Raw genomic sequence first — 9,562 nt, 5'->3', positions numbered from 1 at the left:
CAGATTTCACAGTGTATATCCCAGCTTATATAGGCTATACATCTCAGTCATTGCAAGACCCAAGAGCGATTACAATAGATAACAGAGAGAAGTACTGTATATCATTGGGAGATTACTCAGCCATTTGGTCTTTTAAGAACCATGGAATTAGGAAAATCGAGAGGGTGCCATTTGTTTAGGAGTTGTTAGAGCTTTTAGGGAGATGACCTTAGTCTGTTCTTCTACTTATTCGTGTTAAGGTTGATGGATTCACCAGGTCATAATGTTCTTGAAAAATAACGGTGACATTCTCCATGATCTCTGGGCAGGAGAAAACATAAATAAATCCCAGTGTCTCGATTCTGCTTAGGCTGGATCCTTGAAAAGTGAATTCCAGAGATGGCGTACATGGAGGGATAAGCACAAACCTTGGAACCATTTCAAAATTTAAGTGATGGAGAGCTTTAGATTGTAGGATTATTTTTTGTGGATTTAAGGTGGTGAATTTTTTTTTTTTATTCTTTTCTGTCCATGTTCTGTATCAATAAAATGGACACATCTGAAAAGTTCATTTAAGAACGGGATCTTTAATCTGTAGCACTATAATGTGTTTACTCTGCATTTGTAGCCATTATTCTAAGATATTTCAAGCCGTTCCAAAAATGAGTTTTTCTCTTAGAGGAACCTCACATAGAGGCGGGCCTGGCTCTCCTACCCACACTGTAAGGGGACACTGGTAAAGTTTGTATATGTAAGGATAGGTGTGTGGGAGGGTGAAGGAGAGCTTTTGGTACCCATGATTGCTATCCCAGAATATCTGAAGTGCTGTCACATGCAAGAATGCTTCTTTTGTGTGGCTTTCAGTCAGTGAAAGTTCTACAAAAGCAGACTTTTAAGTCATTGAACGAAAAATGTCTAAGTGCAACACAGAATAGGTCACCTTGTTGAAAAGTGAGCTCCCTGTCTCTGTGCCACTCTTTCCTTTGTGGTTGATGGGACTCTGCTTTGGGTAAGGAATTGTACTAGATTCTTCAAAGAACATTGAGGCCTGGGATTCTATCATATGTATTGATACTACATTATTGTAAATGTTGGCTGCATCAAACTGAATGTTGATGTGATAAATTGATTTTGGAAATTTTACTTCATTGACTTGGACTTGGTGAAGTTTGCTGTGACATGTTTCCACAGTTAACCTCAGAAGATGCTTTTGAGGTAGGTAGGGATGAGATATCATTTTCTTCTCTTGGCATGTGCAGAAACAGCATCAGGGGACATGGGAGATGTACACTGGTGTTGTTAGTCAGGACCATGTGACTCTGGGGAAGCATCTCACTTCACTGAATGTGTTTTCAGGGTTTAAAGAGAAAGTATGCTTTTTTTTGTTACAACATGGTTCCTGAATACAAGCCAACTACTTCATCTGATGTTAGTTGCGTCAATAGCAATTCTGTCCAAATTGGGGGGAATTGGCAATATTTGACTTAGTAAGAGATGACGTGTGACTCCAGTATCATACCTTTCTCAAGAATTTTTCAGGTGGTTTTGATGATACTTGACTTTTGCCTTTCTTTTGATAATACTTAAGAATGTGACTTCACCATATTTCACAATGAAGGTGGGGCTTAATAGTTGTTGGGAAGAGTTGCCCATGGCCCAAGACCTCCTTCATGACTGAGCGAGAGTGGGATTCAGAATACCATCTTCCTGATCTCAGCCAGTGCTCTTTTTGCCACATTGTGCCATCTCCTTGACAAGAGTCCCAGAACATGGCCCTAAATGTGTGCATTTGTTGATTGCACAATGGTTCCCAGTGTCCTAAAATTCAGTTTAATATTTATTGTTAATGATTGCACCTATTTAATGCAAGTTGTTGTGAGGGGATATAAATATCACCACTTGGCAATCTGTAGATACTCTCCTTATAATAGAGCCACCCTAGGTTGGCAAGGAATTCCTGAGTTTCAGATCTTTCAGAATTTAGGGCACACGTTTTTAGACACTTCAAACTTGCAGTTTGCAAACTGATGAGAAGGACACTGCATTTACCTCACTGGATGTATAGAGAAACAACTGGTTATATATCTCAATCCCTGGTCTTTGTTCAAGGCAAGGTGTTCATTTCCCTCATTGTCAAGAATGCACCCTTTTAATTTCATCCCTATTTAAGTCTACCTGTAACTTGACAGCATAGTTGAAATTTCTTATATAATCCTAAACACAGGGCTGGTGGAGGGAACTAGGATTCTTATTGTGTGAGGGGTAACCTATCATAAACACGGAGGTTTGAGGTGACGGGGTGGGTAAGAGCAAATGAGTAGGGATGCAGTAACCAGGATGCAGAACAAAGCCCAGAGCTTGCCTTCGTGCCCTAGCTCTGGCCTCCCTCTCCTATTTCCTCTAGCCCTGCAGTGCTGACTTGCCCCATGCCAGCCACTGACTCCCTTTCAGAGCCTCTTGACAACCTGCTGTCCCCCTACACAGCAGTTATATCCCATTATGCCCTCTGCCTGGAATGCCCTTTTTCTTCTCCACCTGGTTAATTTCTACTTAGCTTTCAGATTGCAGGTCAACTGTCACTGCCCCAAGGCAGCCTCATAACTTTTACAACACCATGTACTTTTGCCCTGTAGGACTAATCCCAGATGCCCCTTTAGACCTAATGGAATGATTCCTTGACTCACATCTGCTGACTCCACTAGTCTGTCATTCTATGAACAAGAGGCCATGTCTACATCTTTTATCCCCAGTATGTCCCTAGTGCCAGGTGCAGCACCTGGCACAGAGTGAGTCTTCAGTGAGTGAGTATTTGCAGAGTGAGTGAACATTAGTACCCTCAGATATGTTTTTTTTTAAAGCAAAGAAGAGTGAGAAGGTACATTTTCTTTTAGCTGGGAAGGATCAAAGAGGAAGTGGCATTTAGAGGATGAGTACGATTGGGGGCAGCAGAAGAGAGAAGACATTTTAGAAGTGTGAGACCAGTGAGCCCTGGGAAACAATGTTATTTCACCTTCTGTGGCCATGTTTGCCTGGCAAAATCACTTGAATTTATACACATACAACAATCCATCCATCCATGCATCCAACCAGCCACTCACCACTATTCACGGGGGACTGTGAACAAGCCAATCACTGTAGTAGGTATAAGAGATATAGGTTGCCTCCTGACCATGTATATTTGAGGTAGCTGGTGAAGTGTTCTGAACTCAATCAGTCACTGTGGCCTCTGGAATGGTGTCTACATTACCCTGACTGGTCTTAGGGCTTTGTAGTCTTCCAGGACCACAGTACATAAACAGAATCCCAGACCCAGTCATTCTCTGTCCTGTGACACTGTTTATCTTCTTCATGACATCGATTGCTATCTGAAATTATTTGTTTAATTATTTATTGTCTGTCCCCTACTCCTGCCTCATGGGAGGGCTTTGCCTGTCTGTTTCACTGAATACTGCCAAAATCCTGATTGATGATTTGTTCAATGAACAAATAAATTGATTCTAGAGAGAATCCTTCTCAGTAGATCTGATTTGGAGCAGGGCTAAGTAATATATCTCTCCCTGTTGACTGGGAGGTTACAAAAGAAGAAAAAAGACTTGGAGGAATCCCTCCAGCATGTAGAATAGAGGGAGGAATCTTTGGGGTCCCACATGTGGTCTGAATGTTCTTTCTTAGATGTCAGTAGTTCATCGCTAATGTTGTTCCTCGCTGGATAGCCTAGGCTTCTGCAAGACGGAAACCGGGCTCACAGATAGGCCTGTGTCCCCAGATGGTAACAAACTCTTCTGAGATTACTCCACAGCAGTGATTCCTAAACATTGGTGGGAATCATAATCACTTGGGGAATTTGGTAGAGATACAAAGGTGGTCTAGGACTTATCCTGCTTAAGCAAGCCTTGGCATCTGTGTTCTCTATCAGCTCTCTAACTAATTCTAATACACACCAAAGTTTGAAAACTAGTGCTCTGTATGGCTGCATTTCCCAACGTTTGTTCCAGGAATACTAATTTCTCAGAATGTTAATAGTTAAATAAATAAATAATCAGGTTAAACATGTTACCCTACTGCAGATGGTTCAGAATCATTAAAATGCAAATGTGCATTGTGAATCTCCTAGAGGGGGAAAAAGTATACAAATGCTTCTCAAACTTATCAGACCATGGAACTGTTTAGTTCTAGGGAACATGCATTAACATCTTTTGCGACTGCAAAAATAATGAGTGCTCAGAATATACTCTATTTATTTTATTTTATTATTATTTTTTAATATGAAATTTATTGTCAAATTCGTTTCCATACAACACCCAGTGCTCACTTCAACAGGTACTCTCAATGCCCATCACCCACCTTCCCCTCCCTCCCACCCCCCCATCAACCCTCAGTTTATTCTCAGTTTTTAAGAGTCTCTTATGGTTTGGCTCTCTCCCTCTCTAACTTTTTTTTTCCTTCCCCTCCCCCATGGTCTTTTGTTAAGTTTCTCAGGATCCACATAAGAGTGAAAACATATGGTATCTGTCTTTCTCTGTATGGCTTATTTCACTTAGCATAACACTCTCCAGTTCTATCCACGTTGCTACAAAAGGCCATATTTTTTCTTTCTCATTGCCACATAGTATTCCATTGTGTATATGAATCACAATTTCTTTATCCATTCATCAGTTGATGGACATTTAGGCTCTTTCCATAATTTGGCTATTGTTGAAAGTGCTGCTATAAACATTGGAGTACAAGTGCCCCCATGCATCAGCACTCCTGTATCCCTTGGGTAAATTCCTAGCAGTGCTATTGCTGGGTCTTAGGGTAGATCTATTTTTAATTTTTTGAGGAACCTCCACACTGTTTTCCAGAGCGGCTGCACCAGTTTGCATTCCCACGAACAGTGCAAGAGGGTTCCCGTTTCTCCACATCCTTGCCAGCATCTATAGTCTCCTGATTTGTTCATTTTAGGCACTCTGACTGGCATGAGGTTGTATCTGAGTGTGGTTTTGATTTTATTTCCCTGATGAAGAGCGATGTTGAGCATCTTCTCATGTGCCTGTTGGCCATCTGGATGTCTTCTTTAGAGAAGTGTTTATTCATGTCTTTTTCCCATTTCTTCACTGGATTATTTGTTTCTTGGGTGTGGAGTTTGGTGAGTTCTTTATAGATTTTGGATACTAGCCCTTTGTCTGATATGTCATTTGCAAATATCTTTTCCCATTCCGTTGGTTGCCTTTTAGTCTTGTTGATTGTTTCCTTTGCAGTGCAGAAGTTTTTTATCTTCATGAGGTCCCAATAGTTCATTTTTGCTTTTAATTACCTTGCCTTTGGGGATGTGTCAAGTAAGAAATTTCTGCAGCTGAGGTCAGAGAGGTTTTTTCCTGATTTCTTCTCTAGGGTTTCGATGGTTTCCTATCTCACATTCAGGTCCTTTATCCATTTTGAGTTTATTTTTGTGAATGGTGTAAGAAAGTGGTCTAGTTTCATTCTTCTGCCTGTTGCTGTCCAGTTCTCCCAGCACCATTTGTTAAAGAGACTGTCTTTTTTCCATTGGATATTCTTTCCTGCTTTGTCAGAGATTAGTTGGCCATACTTTTGTGGGTCTAATTCTGGAGTCTCTATTCTATTCCATTGGTCTATGTGTATGTTTTTATGCCAATACCATGCTGTCTTGATTACAGCTTTTATTAGAGGCTAAAGTCTGGGATTGTGATGCCTCCAACTTTGGTCTTCTTCTTCAATATTACTTTGGCTATTCGGGGTCTTTTGTGGTTCCATACAAATTTTAGGATTGTTTGTTCTAGCTTTGAGAAGAATGTTGGTACAATTTTGATTGGGATTGCATTAAATGTGTAGATTGCTTTGAGTAGTATTGACATTTTAACAATATTTATTCTTCCATTCTGTGAACACGGAATGTTTTTCCATTTCTTTATATCTTCTTCAATTTCCTTCATAAGCTTTCTATAGTTTTCAGCATATAGATCTTTTACATCTTTGGTTAGGTTTATTCCTAGGTATTTTATGCTTCTTGGTTTTATTGTGAATGGGATCAGTTTCTTTATTTGTCTTTCTGTTACTTCATTATTAGTGTATAAGATATAACTGATTTCTGTACAGTAATTTTGTATCCTGAGACTTTGTTGAATTCATGTATCAGTTCTAGCAGACTTTTGGTGGAGTCTATCGAGTTTTCCATGTATAATATTATGTCATATGCAAAAAGTGAAAGCTTGACTTCATCTTTGCCAATTTTGATGCCCAGAATATACTTTAGTAAACACTTCAAAAGTACAATCACTGGGCAACCCCCCTGTCTCTTTAGGAGAATTTCAAACCCTCTATCTTAAGTCAGCTCGCAATTAACAGCTGGGGTGGCCAATTTTTAGGTTATTTTGAATTTATCTAAAACCTTGCTTCTTGAAATCATCTGTGGACCAGCAGTCTCCAGCATCACTTAGGAATTTGTTAGAAATGCAGAATCCCAGGTCCCTCCCCAGAGTTATTGAATTGGAGTCTGAATTTTAATACAATTCCTAGATGATTCATTTGCACGCATATAGAGAAGTGGTTCTTCATCAGGGGTATATAAATACATGGGGATCCATTTAATATCCGATTACTGGCCCTCTTCTCACCATGTCTTATCAGAATTTCTGATTTACTCTTGTATAAAGAGAGAAGGGGGGAAAGTGCCCCAGCTAACAGTCATATGCCCTAGATATTCCCTTCTTTGGCTCAGGTTTTCCAAGGCTGGACTCCTGGCTGAAAGAGTCAGGGATAGTAGTCCTAGATGTTTAGGACATCCAGCAAAAAGCAAACACTTCCTGAAACTTACAGTGTTTCTCAGAAAATAAATTACATAACTTACTTTATTGGATATAATAGAGAAAACACTGGTTGTGATTCAGAGTAATTAGTGCAAAAATTGCTTGGGATTTTATCATTGTTTATAGGCTTCTTGACACAAGTGAAGCTCAAGGTTATCCAGTCCTATTCTCAAGAGCTTTCACCTCCATCTCTGAAGTAGCCTGCCAGGTGTACCACTCACTGGGTCATCCAGGTAATCCATCCTCTTTTTTCCAGACTTTCCCCAGTTTCTGGCCTTCACTATGTACCTGGATTCTCTCCCTTGCCTTGCCTTTTGGTTTACAGCAGTTTTATCATAATGTGCCTCAGTATGGTTTTCTTTATGTTGCTCATGGTTTATTCTTGAATCTGTGCTAGATATTCATGAATTTGTGCATTGATATCATTTTTCAAATTGGGAATATTCTTGGGTATTATATCTTCAAATATTATTTCTGCCTCATTTTCCTCTGTCATTCTAGGGATCCATATTATACATATTATACCTTTTCACAGTGTCCCACATATCTCTTGTGCTTTTTCTATTACTTTTCATATATATTTTCTCTGTGATACAGTTTGGATATTTTCTATTGGTCATTCTTCCAGTTCATTAATTTGTCTTCTGTGTCTAATCTCTACTAAATGCATAATATCACATATATTTTAAAATTCTGATATTTTCATTCGATTCTTTTTTTTGAGATTAAAATTGTCTGAAAAATTCCCCATTTTTAAATGTTATTTTCTCTAAATTCTTGAACATATTAATTACAGTTTTTTGTCTTTTTTAGAGAAATACAGAGAGAGAGAGCATGAGTGGGGAGGGGCAGAGAAGGGGAGAGAGAATCTCAAGCAGGCTCCACATTCAGCATAGAGCCTGACATGGGGCTTGATCTCACAGCCCTAAGACCATGACTTACAATCAAGAGTCAGATGCTTAACCAACTGAGCCACCCTGGAGCCCCTAATTATAGTTATTTCAAAGTCCTTGTCTACTAACTGCAATATCTATGTCACCTGTGGTTCTATTTTTATTGAATGCTTTTTCTGGTGGTTTTCATAATATGGCCCTGACTCACAGCATGTCTAGAAATTTTTTTATTGAATGATGGTCATTGTATATAATAATTATATACACTTCCAAATATCTTTTTCTTCCTTCACAGTGGGTTCATCTTAGGCAAATGAAATTGGGACTGATTATCTTTTTTTTTTTTTTAATTTTTTTTTTCAACGTTTTTTTATTTATTTTTGGGATAGAGAGAGACAGAGCATGAACGGGGGAGGGGCAGAGAGAGAGGGAGACACAGAATCGGAAACAGGCTCCAGGCTCCGAGCCATCAGCCCAGAGCCCGACGCAGGGCTCGAACTCACAGACTGCGAGATCGTGACCTGGCTGAAGTCGGACGCTTAACCGACTGCGCCACCCAGGCGCCCCTTTTTTTTTTTTTTTTTTAATTTTTTTTCAACGTTTTTTATTTATTTTTGGGGACTGATTATCTTAAGCCAGCCGGAGATTGAACTCAGTTGAGACTCACTTTTAGTTTTGGCAAGGTTTAGTATACCTCTGATTTGTTACTGAGCTGTTGTCCGTCAAGGTTTTCAACTGAATGCTTGGTGATGTGTTCACTGGCCTCCCTATTCCTAGCAGGATCTAATCTTTGTCTCTTCAGCATTATGAAACAACAGAAAATTTCTCTCTGATTTTCGGAGATTTTGGTTTACCTTCCAAGTCCTAAAGTCTACTCTTTGTTTTCCCAGCAGAAAAAGTCCATGGGGGAAAAATGTTACTTTGTGTTTCAGAGGTTTTATGTTTAGAGTTTCAATCACCTGCCCTTATAGCCTCAGAAATTAGCAAATGTCTTGAGGGATTGTGTGTTTGAGGTCCCTCAAGCCTTTAATTACATCTCTACAGCCCCCCAAGACCATGAAAATCTCTGCTGGTTTTTCTTGCCCACAGCTATCTGGGAAAATCTCAGACTGCCAATCTCTTAGAATCTGCATATATCCCGAAGGAAAAAGTGACTGTGGGTTGCCAGAGAGCTGAAGTTCTCTCCTCTTGAGAAATTAGCCATTCTTCCTCTTTAATTCAGCAACCGTCTGATGTTTTTAAACAAGTGAATCTATATGTTACATAGTACTTGTAGCTGTTCTTGAAGGAAGCATTGGTTAGCCGCGTTCCACCCAGAATCGAATGTTCTCATCTTGCCTTTTGGATTGACATTTTGATCACGTGGTTTCTCTGGTTTTTCATTTTGGCTTCATTCTGGTTTCTGTTTCTAGGATTACCCTCAGCTCTGGGAAGTGCAAATCTGTCATCCCTCCCCAGCACAGGTCTCCAGCACAGATTAAGTATTTTAGGCTTCCACCTGATTAAATGGAATATTACAAAAAAAAAAAAAATAAACTATTATGAAACTATAACAGTGTAAGCTGAATGCAGAGTGAGCCAAATGCAAGAAATAACTCTTGGTGAAAGAATGATTATTTGTACTCCAGTACTGTTCTCCTAACAAAAGAAGGGAAAATGTTTTTTCTAGGTATTCATTCTCTGGAGAATTATTTTTATCTGAAATATTCCCATGTTTTCCTAATAGTGAATCTAAAAAACACAAGTCTGATATCTTGAAGAGAGAGCCTGTTACTTCCAATTTCTTGATGATAAAAAATAGAAAATATAATGGATTAAAGATTTTTGAAAAGCTATATATCCTGAAATATTAAGTGACAATTTACAGCTCAAAATAAACTTTTT

Source organism: Lynx canadensis, chromosome D2 (genome assembly GCF_007474595.2).
Source record: "Lynx canadensis isolate LIC74 chromosome D2, mLynCan4.pri.v2, whole genome shotgun sequence".
NCBI lineage: Eukaryota > Metazoa > Chordata > Mammalia > Carnivora > Felidae > Lynx > Lynx canadensis.
The sequence above is the reverse complement of the archived record's forward strand: the minus strand, read 5'-3'. Positions refer to the sequence as shown.